Here is a 19,579-nt window from a genome sequence, read left to right on the forward strand (position 1 = left end):
CTAGATTTGAACTCAGGTTTTCCTGACACCAGGCCTAGTGCCATCCATCATCAGCTGTCAAGGAAGAAGGAGGTGACTGTTACTCTGTCCCAGGGGTATGACCTGGAGTTCACCAATTCTCATTTGGTTAGGTTTTAAAAAAGAAAGAGGTGTTTGAACTTGTATGGAGAAAAACGTCATCTTTCTTTTCACTGACCTCTAAGTGAAATTTCACATTTCCTTCAACTGAGATTTCTTTTAAAGACTATTATTCTTTTTTTTAAAGCTTTTTAAATTTATTTATTCATTTATTTTTAGTTTTCAACATTTGCTTTTTTAAGATTTTGAGTTCTAAATTTACCCCCCTACCTCCTCTCCCCCTCCACCCAAGATGGTGTGCAATCTGATATGGTCTATACATGTATGATTGTATTAAACATATTTCCACATTAGTCATGTTGTGAAAGAAGAATCAGAACAGAAGGGAAAAATCATGAGAAATAAAAAACAAAAAACAACAACAAAAAAGAGAAAATAGAATGCTTCCATCTGCATTCAGACTCCTTAGTTCTTTCTCTGGATGTGGATAGCATTTCCATCATGAGTCTTTTGGAATTGTCTTCAATCACTGCATCGTTCAGAAGTGCTAAGTCTAACAAAGGTGGCCATTGTGCACTGTTGTAAAAATTATTATTGTTGAGGAGTCTATAGGCTTTGCCACACTGCCAAAGGGTTCCATGACATACAGACAAAGGTTAAGGAAGAACCCCAATTCTGTCTCATGCCCTTTTCAGTGTATTATATGCCAGAGTACCATAAGGAGACTGAAAAACTGGAGAGCATCAGGAGGAGGGCAAGCAGAGGAAAAGAATTCTATAGTTTGTGTCATATGAGAACTGACAGGATGAAAAAAACAAGAGCAATGGCTGGAAACTGCAAAAAGGTCATTTTGGGCTTCAAACTAGGAAAAACTCTCTCTCATTTAGAGCTGTCCAATAGTGGAGAGGGTGGCTTCCAGAGCCTTTGGGCAGTTTTCAAGAAGGGGCTGAATGACCACTTCTTGGGTATGTTATAATGAGAATTCCTTTGGTTTGAACTGAATGGCCACCAAGATCCATTCCAACTCTCAAATTCTATGTGCATTATTATTCTCTTTTACTGATGAGGAATCTGAGGTTCAGGGAAGTTTTGTCTTATTTATGGACATATAGCTTAAGTATCAGTGATGGGTTTCTAACCCGGATCTGACCTGGGTTCTTGCCTCTATTCCATGTTGCCTTCTAGTGAAAATGTGATATAAGCAAAGACTATCAATATTGGCACCTAAGACAAGTTTCATAAGTTGTGCCTGCAGCAAGTGGCATGAAATATGCCCTCAAATCAATTTTAAAGACAAATTCATTTGGAACAAAAGATAAAATGACACTGCGCCACGGTGAACCCAATATCAGGATTCAGATAATGGAGTATAATGGAGGATAGCTGGTATCCTCCATTATGTAGGTATGTAGAGAATTTCTTGATTGGTTTTAGGATTGGAAGCAAAACAAATCAAGAGATAATTAACACAGAATATATGATAATCAACATGGCAAATGCCAGGATGCTGATTTTATGTTGTTTTTTCCTTATGTAGGAATCTAAGATTCTTAGATGATTTGTTTTCCTTTGGAATTCTTTATGTAAAATAATAATTCAAATTCCATAAAGGAGGAAGAATAAACTTTCAATACATGAAGATCTTAAAAAGACTTTACTTATTAATATATTATAATGTATTATAATAATATATTTAATAGTATATTTAATATTTATATTTATTTAATAGCAAACCATGTGGGCTGATTTAGATTACTGGGAAAGATAACACTTGCAGCTACAGAATTTCTGAGAAGCAAGAACATTTACTTATGCCCATAATAAAAAGTGGTACAGAGCGACAGAGTCCAGATAGCATGGAAAGCATTGTATCAGCTAAAGTTTTGTTGCCCTTGCTATGATATGTCTACCCTACTTCTTGAACTTTGAATGCTCATTGTCATGATCATATGGTGGGAATGGTTGGTGAATTGATCCACTAGTTGTCAAATGTGGGAAAGTCTAAAAAATTGTTATCCTTCATCTAAATATAGATAGCACCCAAAGTTTCTGCTGAACTCCAGAAAAACAAAACAAAACATTATATATGTATCTATATATATGTATGTATCTATATATATATATACACATATGTGTATATATATATTTGAAGAAGAGGCTTAATGTTTTTAAAGTAAATGGAAGAACTAATATTCACCAAGAAAATAAACTAATGACTGATTATACTAATGTCAACGAAGTTTAGGTTGAAAATTGAACTATACTCCATAAGACTTAAAAACAGCTTTATAAAGGGCTTTAAATTTCTGCCTATCCTCAAAACTCATCCTTTCAAATTCACCATCATCATTTCCAAAACTCACCTTGGAAGTCATTTTCTGGCTTCCATCTCAATAACAACATTGACACATTAATATCAGCCTTTTTTTTAAGGTTTACAAACAACAACCCTATAAAATAGGTAATATAAGTATCAGGACAGAAAGGATCTTCTTAAATCATAAAAAGAAATGAGAACTTCAGGGAACAAGATATTTTTCAGGACTATGGACCAGCTCTAGACCAGAAAAGGGGTAAAAAATTACAGGGGATAAAAGAGAAAATTTTGAATAATTAAAAGTGAAGAAATATTGCACAAAAGTAAATTAGAATAAGAAAGGGAACAATTCTAGTTAATTAAATTTTCTTTGTGCAAACTTCTGTGATAAAAGTTTGCTATCCAAAATCAGCATATAAGTAAAAAATAAAGTATGTAAGTATATACTTTAAATAAGCATAAAAATGAGTATAAAAAAGTATAAAAGTAAAAATCAGTATGTAAGAACAAATATATAAGAACCATTCCTCAGTAGACAAATTGCCAAAAGATAGGAATAACCATTTATCAAAAAGAAATGCAAACTGTCAACAAGCATATAAAAAATACTCTGAATCATTAATAATAAGAAAACTGTAAATTAAAACAACACTGAGATTTTAAATTACAAGACACAGCAGGCTAGCAAAAATGACAAAAAAAAATAGTAAATGTTGGAAGAACTGTGGGAACATTGATATATTAATGCCTTGGATTTTTTTTAATAGCTGCTAATTTATAAAAAAATTTTATGCATTTTGACTTAAATACAAGAAGGCAAAAAAAGGACATTTCTACGTACACAGTAGAACATAAGAAGTGGACTTTATGTAAAACCACAAATTTCCATATCACAGTTTACTTTTTTAAAACTGTATAATGAAGACAACACATTATTTTCAAAGCTACCTTGCTTTTTTCTGTGCTTCCTTCTAGTTTTTCTTTTGTTCTCTACTGTGCAGTTTTTTTCTCCCTCTCTCCCCAGTCCACCGCAGAGAAGGCTACCATTAGACAAAAATATGAAAAGCCCTACTATGTACAATTCTATTTATTAGTCTTTCTCTGGATGTGGATAGTATCTTCCTTCACAGGAATTAGCTGATCTTTAAATGTTTTGTAAAATTCACTTATAAATCCTTCTGATCCTGATACTTTTTTCTTAGGAAGTTCATTAATGACCTGTTCAATTTCCTTTTCTAAAATAGGTTTATTTAGATATTCTGTTTCCTCTTCTGTTAATCTAGGTAGTTTACATTTTTGTAAATATTCTTCCATTTAGGGCACAGGGTGAGTTGAATAGGAAGGGATGATATCTAAAAAAAAAATTTAGGGGATGAGAGAGGAATATATTGGGAGGAGAAAGGAAGAAATGGAATGAGGCAAATTATCTGTCATAAAATGAGGCAAGAAAAAACTTTTTCAATGGAGGGGAAAAGGGGGAAGGTGAGAAGGAAAAAGTGAAGCTTACTCTCATGACATTTGGCTTAAGGAGGGAATGACATGCACACTCAATTTGGTATGAAAATCTATCTTATGGTATAGGAAAGTTGGGGAGAAGCATACAAGTGGGGTATGGAAGGGATGATAGAAGGGAGGGTAAATGGGAGGAAAGGGTAATTAGGGGTAATTGGGGAGGGACAAGGTCAAAAGAGAGAATAGAATAAATGGTGTGCAGGATAGGATGAAGGGAAATATAGTTAATCTTTCACAACATGACTTTCATGGAAGTCTTTTGTGTATACATATATTTATATACCATTTCTAATAAAGATTTACAATTTCATACTCAGTATAATCTTTTAAAAAACTATTATTTGTATAGGGAGATGCTCATATTAATTAATGTTAGTCAAATTCATAAAAATAAAAAAAATTTAATATAAAAGGGAGTCCCCAAGGGGAGGGAAACAATATATTCTGAGGTATTTCCAGAGTACTCTGGGATCCCTATATAAATCAAAGGTATGCATTGCTGTACCATACTACCCAGGCTTGAAATAAGTCCATGCTAAGAATTTTGCAAATGGCCTTCTCCAACTTCAAGTATCCTCAGAGCTTTCCCAGACATTCTTCATGTATAGATACCCTCACAGTAAGGTGCTCAACTGTCCACTTAGGTACTATTTTTAACTTGTTTCCAAGGCTGAAAGTGAGGGATGGAAGGGAAGGAGAAAAGGGAAGAGGGATAAAAAATCTAGAGGAAACCTATCAGCTTGGTGATTGAATTGCACATATTCAATTTCTTTTCTATGCCAGACATAGTCAGATACATATATAAAACATTTAACTTCATTGTGTACCATAATACTATGTGCTGTGCTAAGCACTAAGGTTCCAAATTGAAAGAAATGATTATTAATAACCACTTGAAATTAATGTGTGGGGGAAATCCAAAGTTTTTTTTCCTTTCTATTTTCCCATCTAAAGCCCAGTTATTATGAAGGACAGGGCTGATAAATGAGACTGGGTTGATATCTTCCTGGTTTTAGAAGGAACTCCACTCAATTGGGAGAGCTTAGTTCTGATTAGAGTAAAAACCATCTAATCTAGGTGAATTCTAGCCCATTGTGTTCTACTCAAGTCTAACTGGGATGGTGAATAGATCTTTAAATTACAGATTGCCAGAGGAGTGGCCAGAGAGGAGATGAGTCTCTTTGTCTAACAGTGACATAATCAGAATCAGTACCCACACCCCTCCTCCCCACTTCCTCCAGTTCCTCCTTAGAATAAATACCTCTGATTATGACATTTATTTCTTATCAATCAGAATTGATTTCTGCCTGGCAAGAACACCCACTCTTTTAAGAGTATTTAAACATTCAGCAGCCCTACAAGATTCATCTTTGGTTTCTGAGGTCAATGACCTCAATTTATTGATTATTTGCTCTCCATAATAAATTGATTATTAATTATCCAGAAACTATGTCTCTTGGATTTTTCATTTGTCACAAAACACAAGCAAGCAAAACAGGACCTCATATTCTGATAGGGAAAAAACACATTAAAAAGGGCAACTTGAAAATTGAGGGGCTGTTGACACAGATAATGCTGCAGGAGAAGAGGAGGAGGAAGAGTATGAAGAGAATCCAAGCCTCAGTCCAAAGAGATTTAGAGATTTTTTCATCTGCTTTTTGAATTCAACAAATTTTAAGCACCCTGCTGTGTGCTTGCCACTCACCAGGTGCTAGGGATACAAAAGTTAAAATAAAACAGTGTCTCTCCTCAAGGAACTTCCGTTCATTCAGGCAGGAGTGGGGAGAAAGGAGACAATATGCACACTGTGAGGCAAATACAGAACATATACAAGATAAATACAAAGTAATTTGGGACAGGGTGACAAAGAACTAACAACTGTGGGGATCAGGAAAGCCTCTTTGTAGAGGTGACACTTGAGCTGAGTTTTACAAGGCTAAGATTTCTAAGAGGAACGGGAAGGGGGAGATCATTCCAGGCACGGGAGGCAATTTCTTTAAAGGTATATAAGCAGGAGATAGACTACAATAGATGGGAAACAGCAAATGGGTGAGTTTCACTAGAAAGTAGAATGTAAAGAGATGTAAAATCAGACTGAAAAGATAAGTTGGTTCCATACTGTGAAGTATTTTAAATGCCAAATACAGGGTTTATATTTTATCCTAAGACAGAAGAAAGAGCCACTGATGTCTTTTAATCAGGGAGTGATATAGTCAGACTTGTACTTTAAGAATATCAATTTGGTGAAGAAATAGAAAATGAGAAAACAAAACTATCCCTCTTTGCAGATGATGTGATGGTATGCTTAAAGAATCCTAGAAAATCAACTGAAGCACTATCTGAAATAATGAACAACTTTAGCAAAGTTGCAGGATATAAAACAAACCCACATAAGTCATCAGCTTTTCTATATACTACCAACAAAGCACGGTAGCAAGAGATAGAAAGAGAAATTCCATTTAAAATAACTGGAGACAATATAAACTATTTGGGAGCCTACCTGCCAAGACAAGTCCAGGAACTATATGGACACAATTACAAAACACTTTTCATACAAATAAAGTCAGATCTAAACAATTGGAAATATATCAATTGCTCATGGGAAAGCTGAGCTAATAAAATAAAAACAAGAATGCTACCTAAATTAATTTGCTCACTCAGTGCCAACCCAATAAAACTACCAAAAAGTTCTTTTGCAGAGTTAGAAAAAATAATAACAAAATTTATCTGGAGGAACAAAAGGTCAAGAATATAAAAAGAATTAATGAAAAAATGCAAACAAAGGTAGCCTAGTCGTACTAGATCTAAAATTATATTATAAAGCAGCAATCATCAAAACTATTTGGTACTGGCTAAGAAACTGAGGGGTAGATCAGTGAAATAAATTAGGTACGTAAGAAAAAGTAGTAAATGACTACAGTAATCTATGGTTTGATAAACCCAAAGACCCCAGCTTCTGGGATAAGAACTCACTCTTTTGACAAAAACTGCTGATGAAACTAGAAAATAGACAGAAACTAGGTACAGACCAATGTATCATATGTATATCTGTGTTCGTCCTTCATTTTCGAAGAGACATCAGAGAAGTGATGACATGACTGGCACTTGACTTTGTTTTGAGTGAGGGAGGGCTGCACAAGGTCACCAGCCTCACTTTCCCTCCTGGGCCATCTGGATCCAGTGACCAGATATTCATCAGAATGACTGGAGAAGGCCCAGGACACACTGGGAAACCTTGGCCCATTCAGGTACTCACTTAAAGTGGGGTAAAGTCCACATATGTATATCAAGATAAGGTCAAAACGGGTAAATGACTTAGAGATAAAGGGTCATAATAAGCAAATTAGGAAAATAAGGAATAGTTTACCAGTCAGTTATATGGAGAAGGGAAGATACAAGGTACAAGAAATAAGAGATAAAGAGCGTTATAAAATGCAAAATGAATAATTTTGATTACGTCAAAAAAGGTTTTGCGTAAACAAAATCAGTGCAACCAAGATTAGAAGGAAAGCAGAAAGCTAAGAAATAACTTTTACAGCTAGTGTTACTGATAAAAGTCTCATTTCTCAAATATATATATAGAAAATTGAGAGCCACATTTCCAAGAATATAAGTCATTCCCCAATTGATAAATGGTCAAAGGATAAGAGCAGGCAGTTTTCAAATGGAGAAATTAAAGCTCTCTATAGGCATATGAAAAAATGTTCTAAATCACTATTGATTAGAGAAATGTAAATTACAACAACTCTGAGGTACTACCCAATTGACTAATATGACAGAAAAGGAAAATGATAAATGTTCGAGAAGATGTGGGAAAATTGGGACACTAATGTGTTGTTGATGGAGTTGTGAAATGATTCAATAAATCTGGAGAGCAATTTGGAACTGTGCCCGAAGGGCAATCAAACTGTGCCTACCCTTTGATCTAGCAATACCACTTCTAGACCTGTATCCCAAAGAGATCAAAGGAAAACAAAAAGGAGTTTTTTATATGTATATATATATATATGTATATATACATATATATATGTATATATGTACACAAAAATATCTTTTTGTGGTGGCAAAGAACTGGAACTGGAACTGGAACTGTGATGGCAAAGAACCATCAACTGGGGAATGGTTGAACAAGTTATGGTATATGAATGTAATGGAATACGGTTGTGATATAAGAAATGATAAGCAGGCAGATTTCAGAAAAACCTGGAAAGATTTATATAAATTGATGCTGAGTGAAGTGAGCAGAATTAGGAGAACTTTATACATAGTAATAGCAACATTGTGTGATGATCAGCTATGATAGATTTAGCTCTCCTCAGCAATACAATGATCCAAGACAACTCTAAAAGACTCATGATGGAAAATGCTATCCACATCAAGAGAAAGAACTGTGGAATCTGAAGGCAGATTGAAGTATATTATTTTCAATTCCTTTGCTTTTTTTTGTGTGTTTTTTTCCTTTTGTTCTGTTTCTTCTTTCACAACATGACTAATAGAGAACTATGTTTAACCTGATATCACATATATAACCTATTGCAATCCTGGGGAGGGAATTGGGGAAGGAGAAAAATTTGGAATTCAAAATCTTATAAAAATGAGTGTTGAAAACTATCTTTACACATAATTGGAAAAAAATAAAATACTATTTTTACATTTTAAAAAAAGATATCAATTTGGTGATTCTGTGGAAGTCAGATGAGAGAGAGGAGAGGCTAGATATAGAAAGAGCAAATGTGCAGCTTTGACCATAGTTGAGGCAAGAGGTGATGTGAGCTTGAATTAGGCTAGTGGTTGTGTGATTATAGTCATTCAATTATTTTCCAGTCTTGTCCAATTTTTCATGATCACATTGGGGTTTTCTTGGTAAAGATACTGCAGTGGTTTGCCATTTCCTTCTCCAGCTCACTTTACAGATGAGGTACTGAGGCAAGCAGGGTTGAGTGATTTACCAGGGTCACACAGCTAGTAAATATCTGAGACAAGATTTGAACTCAGGAAGATGAGTCTTCCTAACTCCAAACCTAGCACTCTATCCACTGTGCCACTTAGCTGCCCAGTGTGATTACAGAGTGGGGAACAAATATGAGAGATGTTTTGGAGGTAAAATATTCAAGACTTGGCAACCATTTAGATAAGGGATAAAGGAAAGTAAAGAGTTAAAATTAACCCCAAAGCTTTGAACTTGGATGACTAAAGGGATGGTGGTTCTCTCAGTGGAAATAATGAAGTTCGCAGGAGGAGTGAGTTTAGGCAGAATGGAAAATCTCTAATGAATATCAAAGTGGATATTCCAGGACACAGTTTGTGATGTGGTACTGAGCTCAGGAGCTCACTGAGCTGTAGGGTATACAGTTTTCAGAACAGACATGATAACTAATCCATTGGAGATAACAGAGGTGTGTGTGTGTGTGTGTGTGTGTGTGTGTAGTGTGTATTTGTTTGAGAGAGAGAGAGAGAGAAAGAGAGGCATGGATAATGACCCTGAAAAGAGAATGCCCCCAAAAGATCAGGAAAAAGAGAGAATTCTGGAGGCAGGAGTGGTCATGGTGTCAGCAACTACAGAAATCAAGAAACAGGAGGATCAGATTTATCATTTAAGAGATGGTTGATGACTTTTGGAGTCAGTCAAGTGATATAGATGGAAGCCAGGCTACAAGTGGTTGAGAAGTGAGTGGGAAGGGAAGGTGTGGACACAAGCAATATAGACTTATTTTTCTAGTTTAGCTGCAAAAGGGAGGAGAGAAATAGGACTAGAATTTGAGGAGGTGGTTGCATCAAGTGAGGATTTTTTTTAAAGGGTCATGTTTATAGGCAGTAGAAGAGGAGTCAGTGAATAAAGAGGGACTGAAAATTAGAGGAGAGATGATTTCAAGGGGCAAAAATCTAAGAAATACGGAAGGGGGAAGGATCAAGGGCAAAAGTAGAGAGGCTGCCCTAGGTAAATAGAAAGAAGGGCCATCACTTAGTTAAAAATTGACACAAAGGAGAGAATGGGATGGGGTGTTAATGTTGATGTATAGAATTGAGTATCCTATGAATGGAATCAATCTGTTCACTAAGGTGCTGAGTCTTTTGCTGAGAAAAATGTTCATACTTGGTGCTAATCCTTGGAAAGGAAGGAGCATCTATATATATGCATATACATATATATACACACGTGTATATATGCATATATATATATGTGTGCATGTACACATTTATAATATAACTACATTTCAACACAATTAGATTCCTTTGTAATCTTATTTTATTTTATGCATTTAAAAACATTAATCTGAGAAAGTATCTATAGGCTTTACTAGATGGACAAAGGTATTGTTGATGCAAAAAATGGTTAAGAACTCCTTCCTGCATTAGAATGTAAGTAGCATAGGGTAGGGACCATTTTTCTTTTCTCTTCGTAACTACAATGCTTGGTACCAGTGTCTAATGTATAGTAAGTGCTTAATACTTGCTTGTTGATTGATTGGAAGGTTTGTGGTTGATGATGAGATAAAAGGGATGAGCATCCCTGACAGTGACATGACATCAACATGTATGTTGAAATTCCCAAGTGTTAGGGAAGGGTTTAGGGTGAAGGGAAAGACTCTAATCTGGGCACTCAACTCCTTGAGAAAGAAGAGAATGATCCAAGGGCTGATAGATCACTACCACCAAAAATCTAGACAGAGTGAGATAGATAGATACATATTGTGTTTGTCCTTTGTTGCTGAAGAAGACCATGTCATCAGAGAAATGATGACATGACTTGCATTTGACTTTGTTTTGAGTGAGGGAGTGTGCAAGGTCACCAGCCTCACTTCTCCTCCAGAGCCATCTGAATCCAGTGACCAGATATTCATCAGGATCACTGGAGATGACCCAGGATGCACTGGGAGATCTTGGCCCCTTTAGGCCAAGGTCTTTGCAGGTACTCACTTTGTGTGAGGCAATGCCCATTCATTGAATAGGACTGTTTAAGAAGTAGCCAGGGCATGACCCATTTAATGAGACCAAGAAAAAGAAAGACTTCAGGTTGGGAGGGAAACAGCAACAGTTACTATTGATAATCACTCTAAAGCTAGGAGGGTCCAGCAAAGCCTTTAGGCATGGCCCCATTGGAGTTCCAGGTTTTGGGACAGGAGAGGGGAGGGGAGGGAAGGGTAGGAGAAAGTAGGAGAGGAACTAGCCAGTAAAACCCAGTTATTTGGGCATCTTAAGTGAACATCAAAGAAAGGTTGCTGAGAGGTGAATTTCTTCCACTCATCTGGTCTGTGGAGGGTGGGACAGAAGAAATGGACATGAGAGTAGGTATATCCATTAATGATGAAGGTAGTTAGGAATTGTGTCATGGAGGAAGAGTAGGGAGAAACCAGATTTCCATTACTCAGGAGTGTGAGAAGGAAATGTTTAATACAGAAAGCAATCAGTTTCCTCATCTGTAAAACAAAGACACCAGATAGAATTTCCAAGGATCCCTTCCAGCTTTCTATGACTTTGTGAATAGGAATTTCCAGACAGTATCTTTGCAGAGGAATAGGGCAGAAACTAATTTTCACAGGACTTTTCATTTGATTATTGAAAAAGTTTCCCAAATTGTGTTCTCAAGTGTTTCCCTTCACTTATCAAGTGCATATATAATCAAAATTAGGAAAGTTGCTTCATAAGACAGAGGTGGATGGAAATTTCCTTTGAATAGATGGTATCAGCAACATGGTGACTCATGGTAGGGAGAGACAGGAAAGCACATTATTTCCCTATTACTTGGTTAATGATAATATAATTACCTAGGTCTTCCTTTCCTTTCCCTTTGCACCCCCTATTCAATTGTGGTGCAGTCAACCTCAGGAATTTTCATTTGGGCTTCTGGATGGAACTAGATGCAAAGATTAATATTAATTAGCATAAGTTGCATTATTTCCTGAAATGAGGAGTGAGAACCTAAGTCAACATGGAATCCTGGATTTAGAGTGAAGGGACCTCAAAGGGATCTAGTAACACTTCCACATTTTGCAGATGAAGAAGGGAGAGACTGAAAATGCAATCAGAATCCATAACCAGAATGGAAGAAATCATTGTACTTCAAAAACCAAGAAGAAATATTATTGCCACTCAAAACAAGGGTGTTAGAACAAAGGAACAGGTGCTAATTAGCAATTCTAAGATTCCCAGATAAAAGGTAATTAATGTCTCACTGTAAAATGTCACCTGTGATGATTATTAAGGAGTACCACCCATATATATGGTAGACAAGCCAATAGAAAAGCTCTGTCAAGGGTTAGTGATGGGGCTAAGTCAGTGAGAAAAAATAAAACCCTGTAGCAAAAGGAGATGACATAATAACAATCCCTTTAGAAAACTTAAGGGTTTTTATGTAGAATAAGTATTTGTCAGAACCGATGGGAAGTTACCTTAATGCACATTGTGCCATTTGGATATAATATTATTTTTAATCATCACTTTATGAAACAAAATAAATTACGTCATTTTGAAATAAAAAATTATGCAAAATTTTATAAAGTTTCAATAAGTTATAAAACACTCTGTAACATATTTTATGCCTTGATAACCTGGTTTTAGGGACTTCAAGTCTGTGATTCACAAGAAATTAATAATTGGACTAGATGTTCTATGTATCTTTAAGCTCTAAAGTCTATGATCCTACATACAGACATTCTAAACAGTGAGTGCTAGGGAACCTACAAAGTTTCTTTCTGGCCTTTAGAAACTGTCTTCCATGATTGCCATTGTAGGGATACCATTATGTTCTGGGACTGGGAAAGGAATCATTATTTGAATGTTTCCATCAGTCTCTGAAACATCATGCATGACTCCGTAGGGATTCTTAACTTTTTTTGTGTGTCATAGACTCCTTTGGAAGCCTATGAACCCCTTCTTAGAATAATGTTTTTAAATGCATAAAATAAAATATGTGACAAAGTCGATTATGTTGAAATAGTTATCAAAATATATTTTTTTAAATTTATGTCCCACAAGGTAAGAATCTAGAGTCCCTTCCAAATGCGGGAGAAAATATTTTTGGTTCCCTCAGTAGTTTCCAAGTTTTAGTTAGTAAATTTTGCTCTGTCTACAGCCAGACTCCTCCTTTAATGTAAACCAGTCATAAGCAGAACATTTGATTACAAAAGGTACCCAGCAAGAGAATATGACTGGATCTCTGTAAATCTGTCATCACAGCTAGAGAAACAGCTCAAAGTATAGGTCATAATGATAGTAAGTCTCTGTAGCATATTCAGTATTTCATTTCAGACAGTAAAATACACTCTCCAACTAACAAGGCTAAGCTACATTAATGGATTAGTGTTGTAAGTAGTAGTTCCTGGGTTTATAAAGGTTTTTATTGTTGTTTGCGTTTGTTTTTAATTACACCTTAAAATTTCACTGATATAAGGAATTCAGATGTAGGAATTCTCTTTATCAGCGCAGACTGACACCTACTTTTCAATTTATGGTCTTAGCCTTTCTAAAATCTTAACTTGCAGAGCAGATGTTCATCTCCATTGACAGAGTTCAGTCCCTCACAGGTCTAGTCTGAGTCTGTCCCTATCTCTAGAAAAGTTAACAGCTGAAAGAAATCTTAGAGACAGTATAGTCCACTCTCCTCATTTTACTTAAGAGGAAACTGAGGCACAGGGAGATGAAATAACTTGCCCAACTGTAGCAGAGCCAGGGGTAGATAATGTCCTGACTACTTTGTTTATTTAGTCATTCTTCAGTTGTGTCCAACTCTTCTTAACCTCATTTGGGATTTTCTTGGCAAGGATACTGGAATGGTTTGCCATTTCCTCCTTTATCTCATTTTACAGATAAAGAAATTGAGGCAAACAGGGCTAAGTGACTTACCCAAGGTCACATAACTAGTAAATGTCTCAGACTCCAGGCCCTGAACTCCTAGCACAAAGCTTTTCCCATAACACAGCACAAGCCTAATCAGCAGATAAACAATGTTTTAAGAATGTCTCTTAGGCCACATGATATTTCCATGAATTAAATGACGGCAGAAAGCAGCCTCATGAATTCCCAACTACTTTTTCCATCCTACAATTGTAGTTCTAGCCAGGCATGAGAGTAAGGAAAGGACAAATATAGGAAAAGACAATTGTGAGTGAACTTTGGAGATGTATAACATGATGGGAAAGGGGGAATGAAGATAGACCAAACAGGACTGAAAAAATTATCTAGAATCTGGGAGACAGAGGGATACAGTGGAAAGGAGAGGACCTGACTCTGCCCCTCATTCCACATATGACTTGATAATCACTTCATATCTATTCACCTCAGTTCTTTATCTGCAAAGTGGGGGAGATAAACTTGATGGACCCTAAGGCCTCTTCCAGATAAAAACCTCTGGTTCTTGATCCCAAAGAGTCAATCAGAATGATTCATATCTTTCATTTGTCCTCTAACATTTTTTCAATCATATTTCTCTCCCAAACACTAAAATGTGAGCCTCCTCCTAACATAGTCTCTCTTGGGCCACCTTTATTTTGACCAGAGCTTTCAGTGCTTTTAAAAAAAAAATTAATCATAAAATAACATAAAGCTATAGGAAAATGATCTGTTTTCTAAGATCAGGGGTAGGAAACCCGTGGCATGGAGGCTACGTGGTCCTGTAGGTCCTCACTAGTTTGGATTCAGTCAAAGAGGCACACTTGAGGACCTAGAGAGCCACATGTGTGGATTTCCTCTGTCCTAGATACTCTTTCTACAAAGCTTAAAGAATACAGAACTTAAGTGAGAAAGAACTGGATTTGAATCTTATCTCTAAAGTTACTAACTGTGTGACTCTGGTCAAGTTACAACATCTCTGTGTCCCAGTTTCCTCATTTGTAAAAAAGGAGAAAACAGAATATACCTCAGAGGGTTGTTGTGAGTATTTAATGAGATCATGCATGTCAAGAATTTTGCTCATTCTCACACTATTTTCAATAGAGTTGAAGATTGCCCTGGAGCAAATAAATATCCTGCTATTTTTATTACTGTTATCTCAAAGTTCTGCACTCTGTTGATCAGGTGGATAAATTGCCTTTTCTAATTAAAGTTTTGGGATGTAAGCTGATCTTTTGTGGGCTCTTTGATAGCATTTCAGGGACAATTCTAGTAGAACCTTGGAGGCAGAATGATATGTACTCTGTGTTGTTCCTACATTTATCTTGATCATAATAATGATAATAATTCTTATTAGTGGCTTGTCAGTTTTCAAAGGTAAATGTAAAGGAATAGGTTCTTTTTTTCTCTCTCAAATTCCAATTGACAACTGCATTTATTTATAACAGATTTTGAGTTTTTTATTAAACAAAGTTCTTTTATTCCTTTATACATAAAACTATTCAACTACCAAAGAAGGAATATCTTATATCCTTTACCAGTTGATGCATAAAAAATTAGGAAAAGAGTTAGTTTAATAAACTTTTGTTTCTTATATTATCATATCCCCCTTCATCTCCCTGACAGCCATCTCATATAATAAATAGTGTTTTTTAAAGAGGAAAAACAATCCATACAACTAATCAATACATTGAAAAAGTCCAAAACCAGGCTCAATGTATCAAACCTGTCTGCCTCCCACCTCCACAAAGGGGTGGGTTTGGTGATGTCTTCTCATATTTATTTATTTCGGTCACACTTAGTCTTTATAATTCTATTACATTCACCATTGATTGTTTTTAAGCCTATGGTTGTTTTTTTTCCATTTATATTGGTGTATTTATTATGCATATTGTTTTCTTGGCTCTGATTATTCACTATGTATCAGTTCATGTAGATCTTTTCATGCTTCTCTGTATTCGTTACATATATCATTTCTCAAGGCATAGTAATATTCTCATTATATTTATGGACCACAATTTATTTAGCCATTCCCCAGTAGACAGGCATTTGCTTCATTTTCAATTCCTTGTTACTATAAAAAATGCTGTTTTAGATGTTTTATTATATTTGGGAACTTTCTTCTTATCATGAAATTCCTTAGCGTATAAGTAATGGAGTCTCTGGTTCAAAGGCTATGGACATTTTAGTCACCTTGTTTGCATAATTCCAAATTACTTTCCAAAATAGTTGTACCATTTCATATTTCTATCAGCAGTGTATTAGTGTGCCTACCATACATGATTCCTCCAACATTGATTCTATTGCATTTTTGCCATTTTTGCCAATTTGCAGGATAAAAGGTAAAACTTCAACATTGTTTTCATTTCCATTTCATTTGTTATTGGTGAGTTAGCACATTTTTTCATGTGGTTGATAATACTTTGCAAATCTTCCTTTGAATGCTATTTATATCTTTTGACTACTCATCTATTGGGGAATGGCTATTAATCTTGTTTATATGTATTAATTATTTATATATCTTGGCTACTAAACCCTTATCAGAGAAATTTTATACAAAGATTTTTTTCTTACATTATACCATTTCTTTTCTTATCCTAATGTACATAAATTTGTCTGTGCAAAAGCATTGGTTTCAAATAACAGAAGTTAACCATTTTATCTTTTGTAATTATCTCTTATCTCATTTGGTTATAAATATAACTCCTATCCATAATTATGAGTTATATGATCTGCTTTTCTTTTAATTGCTTTTATAATATGATCTTCATAATTCAGGTCATATATTCATTTAGAATTATATATATTCATTTATATTTATTCCAAATGAATATATTATATTCATTTGGAATTATATGTAAGGTGTTGACCTAAGCCCAATTTCTGCCAGATTGCTTTACAATTTTCCCAGAAGTTTTTATCAAATGATTTTTTTCCTAGGGAATTTATCCTTCCTACTTTATCAAACACTGGGTTATTGAATTCCATTGCCTTGATTTTCTTTTGTCTAGACTGTTGCATTGATCTATGTGAAAAACAAAGAAATTCTACTTCCACAGGATTAAAGCTCCTCCCAGCTTTGAGTGATAGCAGAATGTAAGTCAAAGGTAACTGGCTCTAATCAGAGAGCAGAACCAGGCTTCTGATCACGTAAAAGGTCAGAAGCTTGTACTCATGCTTAACAAGCTGTTTGAGGGGGAATCTATCAGGGAGGAGAACATGGAGTGGGTGGTTCAGGAGGTTGCATCTGGCCAGTGGGGAGAAAAGGGGGAAATTCGAATTGGGAATAGCATAAAATGTGTTGCATTTGTCTGAGCAAATATACTCTCCATTCAGGAGCTATCCATTCATTAGGAATGTAGAATAATTGGCTAAAATAAAATAATAGTTATCTTGGCTTCACAATGAATATTGTTCTTTGTTTAGAGTGAGAACATTTCTCATAACATACCTCTCTGTCTTTTAAGTAGTACTACATGGTTTTTATGACTTCTGCTTTATAATATAATTTGAAGTCTGGAAGTGCTATTCTCCCTTTATCCCTGTTTATCTTCATCATTTCCCTTGATATTCTAGATCTTTTGTGTTTCCAGATAAATTTTGTTATTATTTTGTCAAGTTCTACAAAATATCCCCTTGATATTTTAATTAGGGTAGTATTTAAAGTATAAATTATCTTTGGCACTATTGTCATTATATTTAAACATTGAATATTCTTCCAGCTATTTAAGTTAGGTTCTTTTTTATTTCTTATCTTAGGTTTGTTTACTTATTGGCCTTCCAGTTGTTTAAAATGCATATTCAGTTCATTAATTCTCTCTTCTTCTATTTTGTTAATGTATGTTTGTGGAGATGTCATTTCCCACTTGAGCACTGCTGTAGCTGCATTCCAGAAATTTAGATATATTGTTTCATTATCATTTTCCTTTACATAATTATTGTTTCTATAATTTGTTCTTTGACCCACTTCTTGTTTAGAATATCATTGTTAGATCTCCATTTGAATTTGTGTCTTTTCCTTGTGGTCTCTGAACCAGTTACTATTTTCATTGTGATATGTTCTCTTATGAATGCATTTGTTACTTTTGCCTTTTTACATTTGTTTGCAAAATTTCTGTGACCTAACACAATGTCAATTTTTGTAAAAATGCTATGTGGTATTGAAAATGTGTATATTGTCTTGCAGTCCCATTTAAAAGACACCATAAATCTTTTACCTCTAACTTCTCTAGAAATTTGTTCAGTTCCATATTTTTCTTTATTGTTTATCTTTCTGTTAGACTTATCCAAAATGGAGACAGGGATATATTGAAGTCTCCTGTCACTATTGTGTTACTGTTTATGTCTTCTTGTAGCTCAGATAATGTTTGCTTTAGTTTATTATTGATATTGCTTTGTTGTCTATGGTTCCTTTCAATATTTCTAAACAAATTTTCTTGTTTATTCCTTATATTTTTTAATATTTGTTTTTGTTTTGTCAGATGGCATGATTATAACTCCTGCTTTTTTGGACTGACTTAATGCATAACAAATTTTTTTCCATCCTTTTAGTTTTATTTTGAGTATATCTTTGTTTTTAAAATATATTTCTTGTAAGCAACAGAGTGTAAAGTTTTATCTTCTTTTCCCATCTGTAATCCTTTTTTTCATTTTATTGGGTTGCTTTCTTTACTCAAATTTTTTTCCAATTTCTTTTAACATTTTATTTAAAGTTTTGAGTGCCAAATTCTATTTCTTCCCCCTCCCTGAGAGAGTAATCAATCATACATAGGTTATACATGTGCAACTATGTAAAACATTTCCATATTAGTCATTTTGTACAAGATGACAGGAATAAAAGAAAAAAGTGAAAAAAGAAAGTGAAAAATAACACACTTCAATCTGTATTCAATCAATATCAGTTTTTTCTTTGGAGGTGGATAGTATGCTTCATCATTAGTCCTTTGGGATTATCTTGGATCATTGTATTGCTGAGAATAGCTATCATTCACAGTTCTTCATTTGACAATATTGCTGTTACTGTGTACAATGTTCTCCTGGTTCTGTTCACTTCACCATATATCAGTTCATATAAGTCTTTCCAGGTTTTTCTAAAATCATCCTGCTTGTCATTTCCAATAGCACAATAATATTCTATGATAATCATATACCACAGACTGTTTAGCCATTCCCTAATTGATGGGCATCCCTTTGATTTCCAATATTTAGCCACCACAAAAAGAGCTGCTATAAAAAATATTTTTGTACAAACAGGTCCTTTTCCCCTTTTTCAGATGTTCCATTCACACTGAAAGTTATGACAAGTTTATATTTTCCTCCATTTTCTCTAATATTTAAGTCATAATTTCCCCCCTCTTTTGCTGAAGACACAGTACTATATTCCTTTAGTTACATTAACTTATTGTTTTTTATGATATCCTTATTCCCAATGGCTCTCTTACCTTCATCCCCCTTCCCATTAGTTCCCCCTTTCCCTTTGAGGTTTTGCTTATTAGTTCCTTTTTCTATCTTGCATTTATCTAGTTATTTAATTCTTCTCCCCTCTCCTTTTCTCCCTCGCAATTAGTTAAATAGATTTCTCTTTCTTCTCTTCCCTCCAACTAGTCCTGTTCAGTGGTTTTTAAAATTTCATTTTTTTTGTGACCATTTTTAGAGGGGATTTCTCTCATTCTCTTGATTTATCCTCTCTTTTCATCTACTCTGGGCAGTCAGTTTCTGAGTCATGAATCCTATAATAATCTAGTCTTCCTCTGTTCTCTGGCTTTCTGATAGAACCACAAATTTCAAGGTATCTTGGGATCTCCCCTCAAGGAATTTCTTCTCTTGCCATGTAGAGCCTTCTCC

This window comes from Notamacropus eugenii, chromosome 2, assembly GCF_028372415.1.
Source record: "Notamacropus eugenii isolate mMacEug1 chromosome 2, mMacEug1.pri_v2, whole genome shotgun sequence".
Lineage (NCBI taxonomy): Eukaryota > Metazoa > Chordata > Mammalia > Diprotodontia > Macropodidae > Notamacropus > Notamacropus eugenii.